A 24,425-nucleotide genomic window follows, 5' to 3' on the forward strand; every position below is an offset into this window, starting at 1 on the left:
TATCTAGACACTTACAATTAACCCTCCCTCATTTCTATTACTCTCTCAATTTCTCGCTCTCCTCCTCTTGCACACTGCCTATATCTCTCTATCTATCTAGATCTTTCTGGTTACACCTCTCTCCTTTCCATCATTCTCTTTCTTTCGCATTACCCCTCTACTCTCTCTCTCTCTCTCTCTCTCTCTCTCTAGATGTTTATAATTACCTATCTCTCCTGTCTATCTCTCTGTCTTTCTCTCTCTCTCCTGTCTATCACTATCTCTCTCTCTTTCTCTCTCTCCCTCTCTCTTCATACATTAATTTATCAATCATTCTCTCCTACTTCTCTTGTCATGGCTCTCCTCTCTCTCCTGCGATCCATTTGTATTGTAGTTTGTGTCTTTTCTTCCTCTTCTTATCTTCTCCACACTTCCCCCTTTTTATCAACTTTATCTGTCAAATATCTAAAACTATATTATAAGCTGGTTTCCTCTCCCACTACGCCTCATCATGTTGGCTTCCTTTTCTTTCACACTAACACTTTCTTCGTCTGCATTCTTTTGGTTTTATCTTTCTTTTTCTCTCATTCACTTTCACTATTTCTCTCTTTCAATCACCTTATCTATCTATCTATCTATCTATCTATCTATCTATCTATCTATCTATCTATCTATCTCTATCTATAGATACTAATTATTGATCGAGGTTACCGTGGTCTTTTCCGTAGGCTTTTCTTTCCACGGATAAACCGTATCTGCTTCCCCCTTTACACTTTACATCATGATATTTCTGTAATACACGATCCCTATTGATCGTTTTTTTTCTTTTCTTTCTCTTTTACGATCCCTTTTGATCGAAAACCTACCCCTCTCTTTTTTTCTCCCCGAAAAGAAAAGCTCTACTTTGTAATTTGTCTCGTCTGTGTGCAGCCCTGTGTGGCTAATAAAGAAACATATCTCTCTCTCTCTCTCTCTCTCTATCTATCTATCTATCTATCTATCTATCTACTTTTTATTTCATTTATTTCACTTCATAGTGGCTGTTGATGCTGCATCCTTAGTTGTTACGTATGATGATGATGGGTGTGTACATATATGTAGGTGCGTGTGTATGTATGAATATATGTATGTACCCCCCCCCCCTACAGACACGTGTGTGTGTGTGTAATAAATTCGCATGTTGGCTTATGTCGGACGAATGAGATTGGAGTGCTCAATACGTGCTGTGGAAGATACGGATTTTTTTTTTTTGAAAGTGAAACTAAGTTTGTCTGGAGACTCGAGTTTCACGCGCCTGCGATCTTCAGGCGAGATCACAATGAATGTGATCGTGCATACAGTGTATAAATGTATACACACACACACACACATTGTATGACTGCATGTGTGTGTGTGTGTGTGATGCCATGCTTGATCGTTAAATCCACAAGTTTTTTTTTAATTCTCTCTCTGTTTATTTTCTCTTATTCCTTTCTGTTGAAGAGCGTAGACTCGAAACGTAAAAGACTTTCTCACTTTCCCGAGTGTCAAGCTAATACACCTGCTTGCTGTCCATATACTTGTCTTCGTCTTTCGTTTTTCTGTAAATTTCAATTATATATATATATATATATATATATATATATATATATATATTATATATATATATATATATATATATATACATATATATATATATATGTATATATATATATTATATATCCTCACACAGATTTAGTGTTGACTGTCTGAAAAAAAGCACCAATAATAATATACTTTATTTTGGTTAAGTCAGTCTCATGCTACCCGAGGTTTCGCCTGTGAATGCATAGGATCTTCAGGTAAGTCATGAAGAACCTGGGCACCCACAGGTAAAACTCAGAGGAACAAGTGACTAACTGGATCAAATTAAAACATTATATATATATATACATGCGTACATATATGTATATAAGTGTATATATGTATGTGTATGTGTGTGTGAGTATGTGTGCGTGTGTGTGTGTGTGTAGTTGATCTTTGGGAGGATGATACTGCCAATGTAAACACGCGCTGGTTGTTGCTCACTTCAGTTTTTGCTGTACCTGACTTGAAACTGGGTCAAATACAGTCAGGGTGTGCGTTTATTGGCATCATGACTCTGGCAAAGTACATCTTCGGCTTGCAAAGCAAATTCGAAAAATGATGTTAGGTTGTACTACCGCGTATGTACTTGTGTATGTGTATACCCCACTCATGTATATATGTGTGTGTGTGTATGTATATATATATATATATATATATATATATATATATATATATATATATATATATTATATATATATATATATTATATCGTATTATATATATCTCGCTAATAAGGCGGCGAGCTGGCAGACACCAGGCGAAATGCTTAGCGGTATTTCGTCTGTCGTTACGTTCTGAGTTCAAGTTCCGCCGAGGTACTTTCGGGGTCGATAAATAAAGTACCAGTTTCGCACTGGGGATCGATGTAATCGACTTAATCCCTTTGTCTGTCCTTGTTTGTCCCCTCTATGTTTAGCCCCTTGTGGGCAATAAAGAAATATATATTGCCTATAGACAGACAGATAGATAGATAGATAGATAGATAGATAGATAGATAGATAGATAGATAGATAGATAGATAGATAGATAGATAGATAGATATACGTATACATACACGTATGTAAGCATGTTCATATATAGGAGTACGCAAGCATTTGTTAAAGTGAGAGAGAGAGAGTAAGGGAGATCCATCATTGTCGGCGGCGCCGTCTCACACTCAGTAAGCGGAAATAAGAGTCCACCGGAACCCCCTGGCACTTGTTTTCTCTTCTTGTCTCTTCTATATCTTATCTGCCTCTTCATTCACTTCTTGTCAACCACTTTCCCCTCTCTCTATCACATCTCTTTCTCACACTACTTCTATCTTTCTCTCTCTCCACCCTTGTTTATCTATCTATCTATCTATCTATCTATCTATCTATCTATCTATCTGTCTGTATACCTCTCTCTCTCCCTCTTCGTCTTTAACTTTTTCACTAGGAAAGTTCTTGTTTAGCCTCTTTGGTTAATCGCGATCCACCAAATCTGTGATCAAAGACGTTCCAAACGTGACCACGCCGTCTTTTATTCAAACACCAGTATATCTTAACGAGCCTTTTCAGCTTTCTGCGTTATTTATTTATTTATTTATTCTCAAGCCATATGTTGATGGAACAGACCCAAACATCAAAGATGCTGAATCTGTGACCACCCCCATCTATATCTTTTTGACAGACAGTACATCTCGCTATAAACGAAGACACGAGGAAGGAAGTGTGAGAACGAAAAGATTGTCTAAGAAAGAGAGAAAAGTATGTGAGAGAAAGATAAGATGGAGTGATAAAAAGATGAGTAGGAAAAATAGAAGAGAAAATTGGGAGAAAAAAGACAATGGTTGAAGATTTAGTTGTTTCAACGATTCCAGGACTTTACTGGTACTTTATTTTATTAACTCCGAAAAGATGAAAGGCATGGTTGATGTTAGCGGGATTTGAACGTAAAGAGTCTGAACAAATACCTTGGGGTATTTCCCGACGATCTAACGACTCTGCCAGCTCCATAAAAAGACAAGGCGGCCGGGAAAACCATCAAAGAGAGAGAGAGAGGAGATGAGAAAATACCTTCCATCATATCGGCTTTCACATGTATGTTTTTATGGTGATGAGCAGATATGTAACGGAAGACATTCCAGTTGTCATCTCGTCCTAGGACTTCATACTGTTCTGTGTACTCATCCGCGTTTAAGACATTTTGGGTCTGAGTCAAATAGATTTAGCTGCTATTTCTAGCTCGTTAAGCGACCACTTAGAGAGACTCGTTCGTTGATGTTGTTGGTGGGAGTGGAGGTGGTGTGTTGCTTTAATTCATAACTTTTTGAAGTTTCAGGCCTGCGTGGTGGTAAGACGTTTACCCCCCCAATCACATGGTCCTGAGTTCAGTTCTACAGTGTGTCACATCTGGAATAAATGCCTTCTACTATAGCCCTGGGTTGTCCAAAGCTTGTGAGTGGATTGGAAGGAGAAAACTAAAAGAAGCCCGTCATATATATATATATATATATATAATATATATATATATATATATATATATGTTTTTGTATTGGTGTATGTGTACATACATACATACATATATATATATGTTTGTGTGTGTGTATACATATATATATATGTATATATATATATATATCTGTGCGTGTATATATATATATATATATATACATACATATGTGTGTGTGTGTATATATATATATATATACGCACATACATATATATATATATGTGTGTGTCTATATGTTTATCACTCCACTACGATCGCTAGACAACCGGTGTTGGTTTGTTTAAGTCCCCGTAACTTAGTAGTTTGGCAAAAGTGACTCACACACTACACATCAGACTTCAAAAGAAATAAATAATAAGTAGTGTCGATTTGTTTGACTTAAAGCCTTGAAGTAAGAGCTCCAGCATGGCCACGATCCACTGCCCGAAAAAAAGTAAGAATATGTCGAAATGGAAGCCCCTGCGTGGTATATCGATCGCCGAGCTAGAAATAGCAGCTAATTCCATGTCGAGCCACACCCACAACAAGAATGGGAATGTGGTTGTGGATAAAACTAATTTTAGAGATAAAAATGAAAGTGGGTTAATCACGCTGTGAATCCCTTCCTGGGGTCGTAAGGGCTGCTCCATCAAGAGTTAAATTACATTTTAATCATAATTTATCTCTTAGAGTTAACGTTTTACATGTTTCACTCATTAGACTGCGGCCATGCTGGGGCACCGACTCGAAGAATTTTTGCCGAATGAATCGATCCCGGTATTGATTATTTTATAAAGCCAGGTACTTATTCTATCAGTCTCTTTTGCCTAACCGCTAAGTTACGGGGACGTAAGCACACCTACACCGGTTGTCAAACGGTGGTGTGATGAACACACACATACACACACACACCACACACATGTAGGTGTAGGAGTGGCTGTGTGGTAAGTAGCTTGCTTACGAACTACATGGTTCCGGGTTCTGTCCCATTGCTTGGTACATTGGGCAAGTGTCTTCTACTATAGCCTTGGGCCGACCAAAGCCCTGTGAGTGGATTTGGTAAACGGAAACTGAAAGAAGCCCGTCGTATATATGTATATATATGCGTGTGTGTGTATATGTTTGTGTGTCTGTGTTTGTCCCCCCACCCAACATCGCTTGACAACCGATGCTGGTGTGTTTACGTCCCCGTAACTTAGCGGTTCGGCAAAAGAGACTGATAGAATAAGTACTAGGCTTGCAAAGAATAAGTCCGGGGGGTCGATTTAGGCGGTGCTCCAGCATGGCCACAGTCAAATGACTGAAACAAGTAAAATATAAGAGTATATATATATATATATATATATAAATATATATATATATATATATCACCTTCGAAACGTAGTAGATGAAATCATGGCGACTGAAGAAGGGGTTTTTTCCTTGTGTTATTTGTCCTGTACTCTATATTTTTGTTGTTTAAGAAAAATGTCCAGTTCCTTGGGTTTGTGTCTATGTTTTCGTTTCTCATTGTGTTCGACATTTTTTTTTTGGTGTCCTGTACCCATATATGCATGTATATATACATGTAGATGTAGGTACGTACATATATGTATGTATATATGCATATGTTTTATTTATTAATATATATATATATACATATATTCTTCCCTAAGGACGTCAAGCGGTGCAACTGAACCCGAGTTCACAGGGTTGGAAAGCAAGCTTCTTAACTACACAGCCACGCCTGTACCTATAACAGAGTGGGAGAGAGAGGGGAGAGAGAAAGAGAGAGAGAGAGGGAGAGAGAGATAGAAAGAAAGAGGGGGGGAGCAGGAATCGATGAGAATTTTGACCTAAAAATTAACAATATAAAATCTAATCAACGGAAAAGTGAGAAAATGAGATTTTTAGGAAAAAAAAAAAAGAAAAAAGGAAAAATCAATATGTTTTTAATCATTCGTTCATTATTCGATTCGTGGTGCGACTGACGGATTGAAATGGTTTATCGCCGTCGTCTGAGCTGTTTAAATCTCAGATCATTTCCATCGGCGCCAAACTACGATCAAATACATTCCACTCATAAACGCACCTCTTTTGCTTTCAGATATTAGCTTATCATCCTTAGATTACATTATCAAATATCTCTCCTTCCTTTTCTGTAAATGAAGACAGTAGGGTGGCGACCGATGTACTACTTTGTAGTCCACAGGTCAACCTTCATCGAGCTAACCAACGATCAGCGGCATTCCATCTGTGACCAACCCAGCTGGTTTTTCCTTACATAAGTATATCTAGGAATTCACTATTAAAATTTGTCCTTTCTTTTTTAAGAAAGTAACGATTTGGAGGAGTTTTGACTGATATTTCTAGCGGTTCTAACGGCTGCACGGTGGCTTCAAGTTTACTCGTGAACGGAGATACGACTGGAGAGCGAAAATGAAAGTAACGGCGGGGGGCGGTGGTGGTCGTGGTGGTGGTGGTGGTGGTGGCGGGGGCGGTGGTGGTGGCGGGGGCGGTGGTGGTGGTGGTGGTGGCGGGTTCTTGTTTTAGCCCCAGGACACTGCAGGACGAACAACCATATAATCTAAGGTGTTCCAGCCATGACACTCTGGTCTTTCTGGAGATATCTGGGACTTTTCATGACATAAGTATATCTAGGAATTCACCATGAAATTTCCCCTTTCTCTTTTAAGAAAGTAATTATGATTTAAAGGGGTTTTGACTGCTATTTCTAGGGATTCTAACGGATGCACAGTGGCTCCTAGGGACGTAAACACACCAGCATCGGTTGTCAAGCGATGTTGGGGGGGGGGGGGAACAAACACAGACACACAAACATATACACACACACATACATACATATATATATATATATATATATAATATATATATATATATATATATTTATATATACATATATACATACATATATATATATACCGGAGTAAACACATAAATGTGAAACAAGGTGGAAAAAAGAGTACTCAAATACCAGTGGTAGAGTAATATGCTTTATATATATATATATATATATATATAATATACACGACTGGCTTCTTTCAGTTTCCATCTACCAAATCCACTCACAGGGCTTTGGTTGGCCCAAGGCTATAGTAGAAGACACTTGCCGAAGGTGCCATGCAGTGGTACTGAACCCGGAACCATGTGGTTCCTAAGCAAGCTACTTACCACACAGCCACTCCTATGCCTAAAATATTTTAATGAACTCTTAAAATACTACCATGGATTCCAAATTTACTATTTTGCTTGCATGGTTCTAGAAAGAAGCCTGTCGTATATATGTATATATATATATATATATGTATGTGTGTGTATATGTTTGTGTGTGTGTTTGTCTTCCCAACATCGCTTGACAACCGATGCTGGTGTGTTTACATCCCTGTAGTTTAGCGGTTCGGCAAAAGAGACTGATAGAATAAGTACTAGGCTTCCAAAGAATAAGTCCTGGGGTCGATTTGTTCGACTAAAGGCAGTGCTCCAGCATGGCCACAGTCAAATGGCTGAAACAAGTAAAAGATAACAGATATATAAACAATGAGCTTCCATACAGTTTCCCTCAATCAAATTCACTCAGAGAGCATTGGTCAGCCTAAGACTATGGTCAAATACACTTGTCTAAGTGACCCCCCTGTAGGATTGAACTCAAAACCACATGATCGCAAAGTAAAGTCCTTAATAACACAGCCCTGCCTTCACCTGAAAATAACATCTTGTCAAACCACATCGGTACCAAAAGATTTTTGTTAGAAGTCATACAAAATAATTCTGACTAAATCTAGGTCAATTTCATTATCTCTCTAATAAATACTCCAGAGATATAATTATTGAATAGAATTCAATAATTGTTTGAAATATGCCATTTGTTTCTTTGATATTGTGTGACCCACTTCAAGTACCGGGTCACAGACTTGATTAAGCATTCTGTCATCATATTTCTGTGGAAATGCATTCCTTTTGTCTCCATCCATCCATCCGGCTGTCTTCTCCACCCACAATTGCTGAGAGGGCCATGGCAGAGTTAGAGTCCTCTGTGTAAAAGCACTTGGCTTAGTGGTTTGGGTTTGAGGATATCCAGTCCCTGACCTGAAGGTCATGAGTTTGATTTTCAGTGTTGCATTGTAACCTTGGGCAAGATCCTTGATTTCCCATTGCTCCAGTCGCCTCCTCAGCTGGCAAAAATGTGTCCTACCTGTAATTAAAAAGCTCAGCCTTGTCACATACTGTATCCTACTGAATCTCCCTGAGAACTATGTTAAGGGCACATATGTCTGTGGAGTACTCAGCCACCTGCATGTTAATTTCACAAGGAGGCTGTTCTGTTGATCGGGTCCTCTGGAACTCTTATCATCATAACCAACAGAAGGGCCAGCAGTAGTAGGGTCTTCATGCACCTCTGCCATGGGCTCCTATCGGAAGCAACCATCATTAGATTTTCCTGCTGGATTCCGAAGCATGACCACCTGAGACTATGGATACCATCCAACCATCTCATTCTTGGATCACCCCTAGGTTTCTTTGCCTCTTGGCAGAAACGTCCGTAAGGAACTAGCACGTGCACTCCCATTTAGTTTCTTTAGTCTGCTCAATCTCCTGTGATGCGTTGGTGGCTGCTGACATCGGAAGAACCAAAACAAACCCTGACGCCCTAACCTCTCCTCCCTGGACAATCCCATGGAGTCTCATCTTTTCCCACATCACACCTATTATCAGTAGTTGTTTCTTTCATACATAATGACATTGTTACAGAAAGATGACGATTGGGGCATTTGGCCAAGTGGTTAGGATATTGGACTCATGATCGTAAGATTGTGGTTTCGATTCCTGGACCGGGTGATCTGTTGTGTTCTTGAGCAAGACACTTCATTTCACGTTGCTCCAATCCACTCAGCTGACAAAAGTGAGTCATCCTTTGACAGACTAGCATCCCATCCAGGGGGGAATATATATGTATGCCATGGAAACCAGGAAGCTGGCCCTACAAGCCTCTATGACTCAGGAAGGGTCTTTATCCTTTTGGTCCTACTGACATCTGAAGAAGCAAAAAAAACCCTAGCGCCCTAACCTCTCCTCCCTGGACAATCCCATGGAGTTTCATCTTTTCCCACATCACACCTATTGTCAGTAGTTGTTACTTTCATACATAATGATATCGTTACTGAAACATAAAATTAATGAATGTAGAATATAATTACATATACATTATAATTACTGGAGAATTTTGTGTAATGTAAGAGAGATTAGATAAAAATTGTTGGGTGAGTGTCACGATGCCTTTTTTTTTTAGATTTCCCTAACTTTGGAACCTGGTTCTACCTCTGATGTATGTATATATATTGTTGTTGGCATCCTTTTTGTCTCGGGAGACAATGGAGTTGCGCATAAAATAGTCTAGTCCGGCTTTTACATTTCATGTCCTGATACATTTCCTGCTGTGACTGTGTAGTCCTATCCTGGACAAACACTCCCTCTGGCAGGTGCTGCAAATGTAGCGAAGACTGTTCCTGACTGGTTGTAATGTCATAGTTTCTTGTTGACGTCTTTTCTTGTCTTTCCATTTCTCCTCTCTCTCTCTCTCTGTCACTCCTTTGTATTCCCTCTTTTACGGTATGTCGCCAATCTCCACGGTTGCTGGCAATTGCTTCCCAACCACTAATATAGATGTTGCAGGCCTTCATATCCCTTTTGCAAACATCCTTGTAACGTAATGTATATATATATAAAGGATATGAGGAGTTTATATGAGGATGAATCAAATTAATAGGTGTGCATTCTGAGTACTCAAACAGGTGTGCCACTGTCTGACCTATATGTCTCCAATGCCAGAATAGCCAACTGGCGAGTGTCGGTTGGTGGCAGATAGAGAAATGATGACTCTGCCACCTGTGACCGTTGAGGTAAGCCAGGCAGAAAGGGAAATCTTATGAGAAAATAATAAATTGAAGGTTTATATTGATTTTTGTGAGGAAAGGTGTGTCACTTCGATCAACAAACACACATGCATACACATACACATGTACACACACACACACACACATACATACTCACATGTACACGTACCGACTCACATACACACATGTATACACAGATACACTGATATACACACACACACACACACTCATATATACATACACACGTATGTACACATACATACACACTTATGCACACATACACATACACACTTATGCACACACACACACACACTCAGATCTATATGTATGCCTACATTCACTCTGATGCGCACGCTTTAATATTCACACACACACACACTAACACATGCACACATACACAGACTTACACTTACACACTAATTGATATATAGACACACACTCACACACTCACACATACACACATTCATACATACACTCTGTGACATGAGACAGACCATCTCATCTTTTTTAATGTCCCAGAGATTGCTCACACTCATCACCACCATCATCATCACCACCACCATCACAACTACCATCATCATCATCACCCCCACCATCATAGCTACCACTACCACCACCACCACCACCACCACCACCATCATCATCATTATCATCACCACCATCATCATCACCACCATCACCACCACCATCATCACCACCACCATCACAACTACCACCATCATCATCACCATCATCATCACCACCACTACCATTACCATCATCACCATCATCATCATCATCACAGCTACCACCACCACCACCATCAATACCACTCCATGGCTTTCAGCAAGACAGTTTTGTATGAGAAAAATTACAAAATTCAAATAAACAAATTCACAAATAAAAACATAAACAAACAAACAAACAACAAACAAATAACCCAATTAGTCAAAAATTAATTGACATGGTGATGACATTAACGATGTCATTATAATATCTGACATAACTGTGTAATTTCAAGGTCAGTTGAGTCTGTTTTCCAAGTAAATCAGCCTTGTTGGATTTGAACTCACAATGAAAGAGGTACAACATCACACTTCAAAGACAACCGTTATACAATCTACAGTTCACTTAGGGAGAGAGAATCCCAGGATCATTAGAGGAGGTAATTGCTCCCTAAACGTTTCCCATGACATTCTTAATCTGTCCCTTACGCTTCTGTAGCACCCACCCCATCATTGCTAATTAGGTCACCTAATTATTAAAAGTGGGGAGGTCACCTAATTATTAAAAGTGGAAGGGACCGACTGCTTCAGTAGAAAGGGCCGAGTATTTCAGTAGAAGGGACCAACTTCTTCAATAGAAGGGACCGACTATTTAAGTGGAAGGGATCGACTACTTTAACAGAAGGGACCAACTATTTCAATGGAAGGGACCGACTGTTTCAGTAGAAAGGGCGGAGTATTTCAGTAGAAGGGACCAACTTCTTCAATAGAAGGGACCGACTATTTAAGTGGAAGGGGTCGACTACTTAAACAGAAGGGATCAAATATTTCAGGAGAAGGGACTGATTACTTTTATGGGGACTTCCAAGAATTTAAAAGGTTCATTTGGTGGTTAATTTTTACTTTTATTGTTATACTAGCAGTATCGCTTGGCATTGCTCGGGTTTGTTTTGACCCTTTAGAATTGGAATTTTTGAAAAGTAAAAATTTTGCATTATGTATCTTGTTATTCTCTTTAAGTGAACATTTTTCTGGTTGAAATACACCGAAAAATGGTGACACAGCAGTCAAAAAATTGTAAAAAATAGGGATTTTCATAGAAAAAAAGCACCTTTTTGATGTAAATAATTTTTGGTATTAACATGGTCTGTTTGAATTTTATCTTCTATGGAAGGAAGAGCAAGCCTTCTTCTATCATACTCTCAATTTCGGTCAACTTACACAACATTTTTCAGTGTATTTCAACCAGAAAAATGTTCACTTAATGCAAAATTTTTACTTTTCAAAAATTCCAATTCTAAAGGGTCGAAACAAACCCAACAATACAGGGTGATACAGCTAGTGTTTAAGTAAAGCTAACAGTTTTTTGTGTTCTTAATTGGCTAATATGTACTGTAATTGCTAAAAGTGTGAGGTTTACTAGTTTCTGCAAAGAAAGGATTAGAGGTATAAGCTGTTCCCAGTTGCAAAAACTGTGTACCAGTGTGAATCAAGACATCTTTAATAAAAGCATGTTTGAAATGACAATAATACGCATAGCTTCACTGAGAAGGGGGCACAGAAAATGTTGCTGAATGTGGAGCATGCATGAGAAGAAGAGGGACCAACAGAAGAACAGCCATTGCTGTTGACTGCTGTACGATTAAAGGGCAAAATTAAGAATACAGAGGCAGGGAAAGCAGTTGGATTATAAGGGACAGTTGGTAAGATGTTGGCAATTTAGGGGACACGCTAGTCAGTTGCATAAGTCAATGAGAAGAGATGTTGTACCACCCAAGGACTGACATGGCAATGTCATCATCCACATCTATGGGGGTAAAATGCCCTAATTTTGTTAGTAAATTAAAAGCACATATGTATATAGGGGTAAGTGTAGCTGTGTAATAAGGAATTTACTTCTCAACCTCATGATTTTGAGTTCAGTCCCCACCAAAATTATAGGGGATAATATTCATTATCTGGGAGAATTAATTGTCCTCTATGTCAACGCTTCTGTACTCGACATCATGTTGTGTAATGTGTGTGTGTGTGTGTGTGTGTGTGCATGTGTGTGTGTGTGTGGTGTGTGTGATGTGTGTGTGTGAGTGTGTGTGTGTGTGATGTGTGTGTGTGTGTGATGTGTGTGTGTGTGGTGTTATTGTGTTGTGTGTGATGTGTGTTGTGTGTGATGTGTGTGTGTGTGATGTGTGTGTGTGTGATGTGTGTGTGTGTGTGTGTGTGTTCGTTCTTCTGTACAGTTTCTGCTCAGCAAGTTTCATCCCGTAGGTGTTGACCAACCCTAAGCTATAGGAGAAAACAACTGCATAAGGGGCTGAACCTGAAACCATTTGGTTATGAAGCAAACCCTCTGAACCACGCGCCCATTCTGGTGCCCGGACATAATCAAAATGCCTTTGATCATTGGTGTACTCAATCAGGACCGACCTAGGGCTAAACAGCCACAGCATCATCGATGTCCAGCAACAAATAATAAAACGACACAAAATGATTCTCGGGGAAAGAAAGGGAAAAAAAATCAATAAAAATGAAACCCACCACCACCACCACCACAACAACAACAACAACAACATTAATTAAAGCGTTATCATCTCATAGTAGGTGTGGGGGGTGGGATGTTAATTATGAAGTAGGATATGTAACCAAAAAAACTGTAACTATAACGACGACGTGGATCAGTATGAAGTGTATTTAAAAGTAGTTTGTACTTTGTAATTAGTATTGTTTCAGGGTATACACACACACACACACACACACACACACACACACACACACACACATACATACTCTTACTCTTTTACTCTTTTACTTGTTTCAGTCATTTGACTGCGGCCATGCTGGAGCACCACCTTTTAGTCGAGCAAATCGACCCCCACAAGACTTATTCTTTGCAAGTCCAGTACTTATTCTATCGGTCTCTTTTGCCGAACCACTAAGTGACGGGGACGTAAATACACCAGCATCGGTTGTCAAGCAATGCTAGAGGGACAAACACAGACACATACACACATACACACACACGCACATATATATATATATATATATGACAGGCTTCTTTCAGTTTCCGTCTACCAAATCCACTCACAAGGCATTGGTCGGCCCGAGGCTATAGCAGAAGACACTTGCCCAAGATGCCATGCAGTGGGACTGAACCCAGAACCATGTGGTTGGTTAGCAAGCTACTTACCACACAGCCACTCCTTGCGCATACATACATGTACTATACAGGGAGTTGGGGCTAAAATTGACAGTTTACCTAAAAGGAAAAAAAAAACACAATATCCCATTCAAAATGGTCATTTTGCCAGTTTAGCCAATATATATATATATATATATATATATATATATAAATGGGTCATCACACTTAAAAACATTTGCATTGTCTTCAGGTCAAATACTATGAAAAGATTGTGTTGAAATTTGATATCGGGCCACAGACCCTTCACATGGTCATCTTAAGTCTTTAATATTGGATCATTCATAGCAGATTGCACATTTGGAGTGAATGGAATGAAAAAACAGCAGTAAACTGTATTAGGATGAGAAAGTGGAGAAAGCTTTTGTAAGAGAGGATGGTAAATAGGGATGGAGGGGAAAATGGGAGGCTCAAAGTAGAAATAAAGATTTTGAAAAAGCAAATAAAATTCAAGGCCAAATATAATTTTAAATTAAATTAAAAGAATTTAAAAAGTTAAAACATTGGAAAAATTAAGGATTAAAAATTAGAATAAAAAGATTAAAAATTAAAAATTAAACATCTAAAACAATACAAAAAAAAATTTTAATATTGGTGCTAGGTCTGGTGAATACCAGGATTGACTTTGACTTTCGCCCTTTTGGGGTTGATGAAATAAGTACCAGTTATGCACTGGGGTCAATGTGCTCAACTAACATCATGGGCCATTCAGGGGCCGAGGAAGGATTTGAACTCACAATCAAAGAGGTACAACATCACACTTCAAAGACAACCGTTATACAATCTACAGTCCACTCAGAGAGAGAATCCCAGCATCACTAGAGGAGGTGATTGCTCCCTAAACGTTTCCCATGCCATTCTTAAACTGTCCCTTACACTTCTGTAGCACCGAACCCGTCGTTGCTAATTAGGTCACCTAATTATTAAAACTGGGGACTGACTATTTCTATAGAAGGGACTGACTCCTTCCCCAAAGTTTCTTTAGTAAGAAGGATTATAATTAGTCATTTCTATCCCCATCCCCCTGCATTAGTGTTACCATTGGTGTTATTCTTTACTGCTTCACTACCATTTCCTCTGCCTGTTTCCAGTATTAAGGGTGCATGGCTCAGTGGTTAGGGTGTTGTGCTTATGACCTAGCAATCGTGATTTCAATTCCTAAATCGGGCGGTGTGTTGTGTCCTTGAGCAAAACACTTCATCTCATGTTGCCCGGCAATCACTCCGCCACCTGACGCATGGCACACTGTGGCCCTGTTCAGGCAACATCAATTTCAGGAAGAGAGTAAGCTAATGTCTGGCAAGAACATTTAACCACTTTAAACAAAGCTTTTATGCTGGGGGTTTCGCAAAAAGCTGAACGCTCGTCCGTCCCCTGCAATGGGAGAGTCCATCATTGCCGGTATCATTCACACCACCTCCATTCCATCCGGGTTTTCCCTCAACTTCCCCATGGCTTTCCCAAGGTCCACTCACGGTCGTTGTTCTTGCATTTCTATCAAACAAACAATGTTGTTTGTTTCGAGTCTTCCGTAGAGAACGTGTCTGGCCATGGGGAAAGGGGAAATATCACCTCGCTTGGAAGCAGGTGAGGGTTAGCAACAGGAAGAGCATCACGCCGTTGGTAAGTGTGCCTCAGTAAACTCCATCCAACACATGCAAGTATGGGAAAGAGGATGCTGAAACGATAACTTTGGTGATGACGACAATGACGACAGCGATAATGATGGCAATGACAAAGGATGACAATAGGGATGATAATGATGATGATGATGGTGATGATGATGTGAATACTGATGAAGGTAATGATGATGATGATAATGATGATGATGATGATGATGATGATGATGATGATAATGATGATGATGGTGATGATGATGATTACGATGACGCCAGTGATGATGACAAAGATGATAAGAACGATGGTGATGTGAATGATGAAACGATGACAATAATGACTATGACGATAATAATGATAATGATGACGTCGAACACCACACACACACACACACACACTCATACACATGTGCATCTACGCTTGAAACTGCAGACTTTGTAACGTATTGTCTTGTCACAATGTGTCTGTCACCCTGTCACCCGCAAACACAGCCAGATACTTCTGGGAGTAAACACACAGATGGGCCTGAAATCAGCAAACTTCATTACAAATTATCTTGTCCCATGATTAACAGCAATAATAATAATAATAATATATTTATAATAATAATAATAATAATAATAATTATTATTATTATTATTATTATTATTATTATTATTTCAGAAGATAGCAAACAATTTCAACCTATGAGCATATAAATAAAGAAATGAATAATAACAATAAAGAGCAGTAAATAAATAAATAAATATATTATGCAAATGTTTTTATCTTCTTCGTTTGTTTCTCTTCCTCTAATGGGTTTTTTTTTAAAGTTTCAACTCGGTAAATTATGTATCATCATCATCATCATCATTATCATCATCATCATCATTATCATCATCATTGATCTTTTGTCTTTATTTTGATGTTGTCATGGGTTGGGAGAGATTTGATGAGACTATATTCCATGGGAGGCTGCTGTCCCCTTTGCCAACTCTACATATACATAATATACATAAACACACACACACACATGTAAATGTGTGTGTGTATATTGTCAGTAAACCCTAAATCCAAAAGAGAAGCACACTCTAAGTTATAGAGTGATTAGATAAAGATGGTTGTGGCTGGTCTATGGGGGTCACCCTGGGTTTCACCTGCATAAAGCACTTAGCTTTATACTGTTTCTTCAGACCCTAAGGGTCGGTTGGTCTATAACCTCTCTACAAAGTGGAGAGAAAAAAGGCCTTGTAGTCACTTGTTGACCACTTCGATGAAGGGTTAAGCACAAGGGATTGTCCCCTTAGACTCTATCTGTAGTCAACATGGCTGGCTTGTGGGTTCCAGGACTTCAGTAGGAAACTGCTGAAGTGTAAGCAGGGTTAGAAGGTTTCCGTTCTGGAATTTAAGATGTTCCCCAGGTCAAGGGGAGTTCTCGCTCATTCAGCTATCTACAGCTTGCAACACTTGCTCTTGTTGATATAGGGGCCTGATTCTTCTAGGATCTTCCATGAGATAACATATGGAGTTCCTTCATCCTTCAAGCACCACACATAACTGGCCAAGGATGCGGCATATCATCTCTCTGGGATCCTGAATGAGCATCTGTGGTTTGAGAGGTGCTACTTGAAGGTGTTTCTAGAACATCCAATGTATCTTCATATATTGTTTCTGTTGATGTTGATGCTGCTGCTTCCACTGCTGCTGATGCTGGTATTGTTGCTGTTGGTGTTGCTGTTACTGTTATCATTATTAGCATTATCATCAGTGATATTGTTGTTGCTATTTCTGTTAGAGTTGCTTCTGTTGCCATTAATATTGCCATTCCTGCTACTGTAGTTGGGGAAGCTACTGCTGTCGTTAGGGTTAGATATCACCTCAGCCTTGTAAACAACCTCTTTGGTTTTGCATTGGCCTCCCTTTAATCCCTGCACAAGCATCCCACTTCCACTAGGGGAGATAACTAAAATACTCTTAATGCTGATGGTGCAGCTAAAACAGATCCTTAGGTTGTGTCTGTTGCATCCGTAGCTATGTGACTGTGTAAAATGCTTATCTACTAACCTAAGGAATAGCCTACCTACACGTGTTTTTACATTGAGAGAGAAGGTGGCTGAGAAACGAAATGATATTTCAGCAGCACTTCCTTCTGCGGGTGTTAGCGGGTGTTAGGGCCCAGCATGTAGGAGATGCAGTCCCTGAACCCGCTAGCAACTAGGGCCTCATTATAGTAGGGGCTGCTGTATCGGATGTTTAAGATTTTAAACTAAATACAAACACCTAAGCACAGGTAATCACAAACAGGTCAGCATTGAGGAGTAAAAATAGCAGTCAACTCCTAACTTGTGAACGTAATCTCTTAATAATGTTTTCTCTAATTGTGAATTCTGCGAGAAACATTTAGCAAAACGAACTAGAGAAAAGTAATATCTAGTTTTTTAATTATTCCTAATTAATTTATATCAGCTGTGTCAACAAAACAACACCTCCATGGAAGTGTAAGTAAGCATCAGATAAACAATTTCATTTATGTTCAGACATGTTCAACATATTTTAAATTTCAGTTTGTTATTTCAGGAAAGGCCAGGGTTAGGTTCTGCCGTGGTCAATCGTGTTTTGCTACTGAAACTATGGAAGACACTAATGGACATGAAATGCAAAGCGTTTGTATTCTGTGTCACTGTGTATGAGTGCGGTTCCATGTGTTTGTGTGTGTGTGCATACGTGTGTCTGTGCATGTGAGTATCTGTATGCATATATGTATGTATGTGTGTATATGTGTGTGTATGCATCTATGTATGTGTGTGTATATATATGTATGTGCGTATATATATGTATGGGTATGTATGTGTGTGTATGTATGTGTGTGTATATGTGTGTGTATACATGTATCTATGCGTGTGTATATATGTATGTGTGTATTTATGTATGTGTATGTATGTGTGTGTATGTATGTGTGTGTATATGTGTGTGTATACATGTATCTATGTGTGTGTATATATGTATGTGTGTATTTATGTATGTGTGTGTATGTATGTGTGTGTATATGTGTGTGTATACATGTATCTATGCGTGTGTATATATGTATGTGTGTATTTATGTATGTGTATGTATGTGTGTGTATGTATGTGTGCATATATGTATGTATGTGGATGCATGTGTGTATGTATGTTTGTATGTATTGTGTATGTATGTGTGTGTGTATGCATGTATGTATATGTGTGTATGTATGTCTGTATGTGTATGTATGTATGTGGATGCATGTATGTGGATGTATGTGTATGTATGTGTATATATGTATGTGTATGTATGTGTGTATGTTTGTATGTATTGTGTGTGTATGTGTGTATATGTATGTGTGTGAGCATGTATGTATCCATCATACATACATATGAACATACATCATCTTCATCATCATTCAACACCCATTGTCCATGCTGGCATGGGTTGGACAGTTTGACCAGAGCTGGCAAGGCTGGAAGACTGCACCAGACTCCAGTCTGTTTTGGCATGGTTTCTATGGCAGGATGCCCTTCCTAATGCCAACCACTCCAAAGGTGTAATGGGTGCTTTTACATACCATTTGCACGACACTGGTATCTGCTACAACTGCGACTTTACTCGGCTTGATGGCTTTTCTTCTCAAGCACGACATAATGCCAAAAGTCTCGGTCATTCGTCATTGCCTCTGTGAGGACCAACACTCTAATAGAGCTTACCATGTGCTACCGGCATCGTCCACCTTGCTTCCGTGAAGCCTAATGCTCAAACGGTGCTTTTTATGTGTAAGTTACCAGCATCGGCCACGACTATGATTTCTCAAGCACATCATAATCATCATTGTTCGATCGTGGTCGAGAAAATGGAATTTACCATGCTACACCAGACTTCACGGTCCATCATGGCATTACGGAGGTCCTGTTGCTGGATGCCTGTATCCCTGGAGATTACATCAGGGTAGGAGAGTGTGCACCCTCTGGTATTGCGAGTAGATGGCTTCCAGAGGAGGAGAGTAGAAATTACCTCTTTTTCAGCTCTACAACAATGTCCAGCAAACTGGACTCTTCTACCTTTCACAAGAGATGATACAGGTGGTAGTTTCCCATATATTTGTACTTTGGTTGGATGGTGCTTCCACGAGAGATTTTGAGCTCTCATAAGGAGGCGAGTGTAAGTTCCATCCAACCGCCTCTCAAGCTTCTTTGATAACGTCCAGGTTTCTGAGCCATATAGTAGAATTGGTTCGACTGTGGCTTTGAAGACTTCTCAAGCACAGCCTATCACCAAAGGCCTTGATCGTTAATCATTGCCTCTGTGAGGTTCAAAGTATGAAGATCAGGCTTCACCACCTCATCCCATGCTTTATCTGATTATCCTACTTTCCAAACCAGTCTCTTATAAATATATTTTATAAAAACTTATGGTGTTTTCATCGAAAATGTAGATGAACACCATTCTTCTGTGTGATTGGCTTGAAAAATTGTTAGGATATTAACCCTTTCGTTACCATATTTATTTTGGGATGCTCTGTGTCTCTTTTAATTATTTTAAATATAACAAAGAATTTAATAAAATAACTTCGTTATCATTAAGCTAATGTTAGGAACATAAATTGGGACTAAGGTTTGGAGGAAGATTTTAATTCAGAACTTATGGAAACAAGACATTTGTACTACAGAGCCAGAGCCGGTTTCAGCCAGGTTGGTAACGAAAGGGTTAAGATATTTTTCTTAACATGAAACCCATGGTAGCTTTAATAGACAAATAAAGAAATTTTATCCACCAACGCAGCGTTGAGCACTCATTCTCATTGTTTGACGTTTACACACACACACACACATAGGAAAAGAGAGAGAGAAATATATGTTTGTATATGCATGTATACAAACATGTATGTGTGTATGTGTGTGTGTATTATTCTTTTCTTTTATTATTTTACTTGTTTCAGTCATTTCACTGTGGCCATGCTGGAGCACCGCATTTAGTCGAGCAAATCAACCCCAGGACTTATATTCTTTGTAAGCCCAGTACTTATTCTTTCGGTTGTAAATATTATGTATGTATATATGCTTGTATGTGTGTATGTATTTATGTAAATATATGTATGTGTGTGTATGTATGTATATATAGTTAATCCAAACATGAAAACACAACAACGTGAGGATGTGGAACAAATATAGTATTATTGGACTCTCAGAAAAGGAAAGAAGGAGGGTTTAACGTTTCGAGCGGAGCTCTTTGTCAGAAAAATAGGAAAAGGAAAGATCCAAGGAAGGGAAGACGGAGGAAAAAAATCACCAACGTTACACACGTGGTCACATATATATGTAATGGGAAAGTTTACGAAAATAAACAAAAGACGAAGGCAGGTGAAGTACAAACAAACAATTGTATTAGTAAAGTGCTCAGGAATAGAAATAGAAAAAGTCTTTCACGTTTCGAGCCTATGCTCTTCGACAGAAAGATACACAGAAAAAAACAAGGAGAGAAAAAAAAGCGTGTAGGAGCTAACGATCTATCATGTATGTATATATTTATGTAAATGTGTGTGTGTGTGTGTTTTCTCTTTTGTATTGGAATTTTAGAGTTTGCTTTGACCAAACATCTTGTAAAAAAAACAGTGTATTAAATATATATTGTAGTCGTGATACATCTTGAGATTGTGGTTGTTGTTGTTGCTGTTGTCTTTGACCGTAATGGCACAGAAAATCACAAAGAAACAATACCAAATCTGACACACTTTTGTCACAGAGATAACAAAGACCCCCCACCCCCCGCCCCCCAGCAAAATACTCCCAAAATCAAATGAAAGAAATAATAAAATCAATTCAGCTGGCGATAGAAAATCTTATCTGATTAGTTTTTGATCTGTGTTTTATTGTATTGGTAATTATTTGAAGACTTTGATCTCTTGCTCATTGTGTTGGTAAACGCTCTGAAAATAGACGTCCTATAAAACGCTGACCCTTCACCTAGTTTTAGTCAAGCTGTTGTTCAACCATTTAATTACGTTACAGTGATTGGTTAATTAGTAAAACAGTAGAATATGAGAGAATTAATGATGATCTTTGTTAATTAATTGTCACACAAATTGAGTTTAAAGTGGAAAAAAAATTTTATGAATTGAAAAAGAAGAAGCAAAAGTTTAAAGTTTTAAGTTTAATGTTTCAGGCAAAATAAGTTTGTTGGTTGGGGAGAGGAGGTGATGACTGGCAATTTATCCTGAAAACATTATTTCTCTTCATGATAAATCGTTCTGCTTAAAACAATAAAGATGTCTTCTTCAGAGCAGAATGTTGTTTCAGTATTTGAACTCTTGGTTCCAAAGCATACACATACATACATAAAATAATATATATTTTTATCTTTTATCTTTTCCTTGTTTCAGTCATTAGACTGTGGCCATGCTACAGCACCACCTTGAAGAATTTTAGTCAAATGTATCGACCCCACCTCCAGTACTTCTTTTTATTTTTTTCTTGTTTTAACACATATTTGAACTTTATCGCAGCAGTCCTTCTGCTTTTCTAAGGCCTGTAAAAGAACTTGGAAGGTTGGGCTTCCAACCAGACCTTTCGGGATTCCCTTAAAGCCAGGAATGTTTCAGCACCCGCTCATATGTGTGAGTTGTGTGTGTTATGTGTGTGTATGCGTATGAATATATCTTATATATATATATATATATATATATATATATATATATATATTATATATATATATATAATATATATATATATATATATATATATATATATATATCAGCTGGTTCCTCCAGCCTCATTTCAAAGGGGCACACACACATTCACACACTCACACATTCACACACTCACACACACACACATTATTATTATTATTATTATTATTATTATTATTATTATTATTATTATTATTATCATTATTATTATTATTTTATATATATATATTATGTAGCAAGAATGAAAGAGTGAAGGTTCCCACAGCCAGTCTTATTCAGTGAACTCACTTCAGGGAAAAGAGCACAGGGTGTCCCTCTTCCAAGGTACAAGGGCCAACTCAAAGCCACTGGACCTGAGCATAAATCATTTGTAACACAAACCCCCCGAGACCGTACCAAACGGTGGGGTTCCATTACCATTGGAACCAAAATCTTCAAAGTCACCAGAAAAGGAAAAGAAGAAATCAAACAACAGGAGAGAAAGGCCCGGCAGAATCAACCTTGTCCTCCACCAACATCGCCATACCAGTCAATGCCATCGACTCTTCTCTGCAAGAATTGGTCTACAGAGTGATCAACAGTGTCACCATAAAGGAAGCATCTGACAAAGAAAAATCTAAATTCTTGGATACAAGATAAAGCCGCCATCACCACCACCACCACCACTACCATCGAGGAGAAGGTGGTGGAGGAGGAAGAGGAGGAGGAGGAGTTTTCACTGAGAATGAAGAGGATATGTCGTAGGTCTGTGGATGGTATTAATTCAGTTCTAATAAAAACAATTTTACTTCAGTCTGATGGGTTATTCTATAGTTTTGTAGATTTAAATTTATTATTAGTGAATATTATTGCGAATATCGTAAGGGCACAGGAATTGTGTCTAAGGCCAGCTAGAGACGATGTTCTCCTGGGGCTAAAAAGCTACAGTAACACCCACCCTTAGTGGTTAGCCGTATTCAGATGGCTAGTATACTTTAAATTTATTATTCTTAAACAAAAATCTTGTTGACAGTGACTTCGAAGTGTCGGTCAGTTAAGCCATCATCAGGCTGCCAACCATGGCTTAACTTGGCTGAAATTTCGATGTCACTGTCAACAACATTCTTCTGTAAAAATAATAAATGTGTGTCTGTGTGTCCTAGAACTTGACGTAAAAAAAAATTGATGTTCCTCAAGTGTTCTGCTTTTGTATGGTAAGATCTGCAGGAACCCAGAGCTTCTTGAGTTGTGACCCTCAACTTGTAGGATATTGTTTTCCTTGCTCTTTAAATGCTGTACAACATTTCATGGACGACTGGTCCGAAGTCCCTGACCCAGTTATTTCTTCTGAATCAGAGCATGTCAACAGAACTATTTCCTTACAAATATCCATATTACGTGAGGACGTTGCAGGATTCAATAGAAATGGGTTATAAATGGCTATAAATATATATATATGGTAATAAATATTTTACAAGATACGGGACTCAGTGCTTGCTTTTTCCATGGGTGTGAGTAAGTATTTCATTTATATCTCGCGTATTTACCGCTGAAGAGGGGAAAATTTTTTATGAATTAACCCTGAAATTAGACCAATACAGTAATAATGAATTTTTTAGAGATTTCTATCAGTTTGTTTTGAGACGCATAAATTATAATGGTTATCGACAGTTTTTTGTTTCGGCATATTTGGCATTAGAATTTTTCTTCTGCCCTTATCTTGTAAATTATTTATAAATTTAACCTTTAAAGGTATTTTTTGATATGCTGGCCATTGATAAATTTTTTTCCCCCAAAAAAATTTAATCCTACATTAATTATATATATGGAAATAGATAGGCACAGGTGTGGCTGTGTGGTAAGAAGCTTGCTTCCCAACCACATGGTTCCAGGTTCAGTCCCACTATGTGGCGCCACTTATGAGTGGATTTGATAGATGGAAACTGAAAGAAGCCCATCAGACATATATATATATGTGTGTGTGTGTGTCTTTGTGTCCATGTTTGTTCCCCCCCACCGCTTGACAACTGGTGTTGGTGTGTTTATGTACCTGTAACTTAGTGGTTCAGCAAAAAGAGACTGATGGAATAAGTATCAAGCTTAAAACAAATATTAGTACTGGGGGTCAATTCATTTAAGGCAGTGCTCCAGCATGGCTACAAGTAAAAGAGTAAAAGGTATATGAAGGGTGGTGTGGTTGAGAAGCTAGCTTCCCAGATTCATCGTTTCAGGTTCGATCCCTGGGTAAGTGCCTTCTTGTGACTGGAGGGAAGCTGTGGGTGGGGATGGTCATATATGTTCTATATTGAAGAGATGAGGAATTATGTACA

At 38.6% G+C, this 24,425-nt stretch overlaps 1 long non-coding RNA gene across 1 annotated transcript in view; it reads left to right on the forward strand.

Moving 5' to 3' along the window:
* Positions 1–24,425, forward strand: part of LOC118768351 — a 42,301-nt gene that overhangs the window by 1,278 nt on the left and 16,598 nt on the right. The gene's annotated exons all lie outside the window — the stretch shown is intronic.

The sequence above is a fragment of the Octopus sinensis genome, linkage group LG28, assembly GCF_006345805.1.
Source record: "Octopus sinensis linkage group LG28, ASM634580v1, whole genome shotgun sequence".
NCBI classification, from domain to species: Eukaryota; Metazoa; Mollusca; class Cephalopoda; order Octopoda; family Octopodidae; genus Octopus; species Octopus sinensis.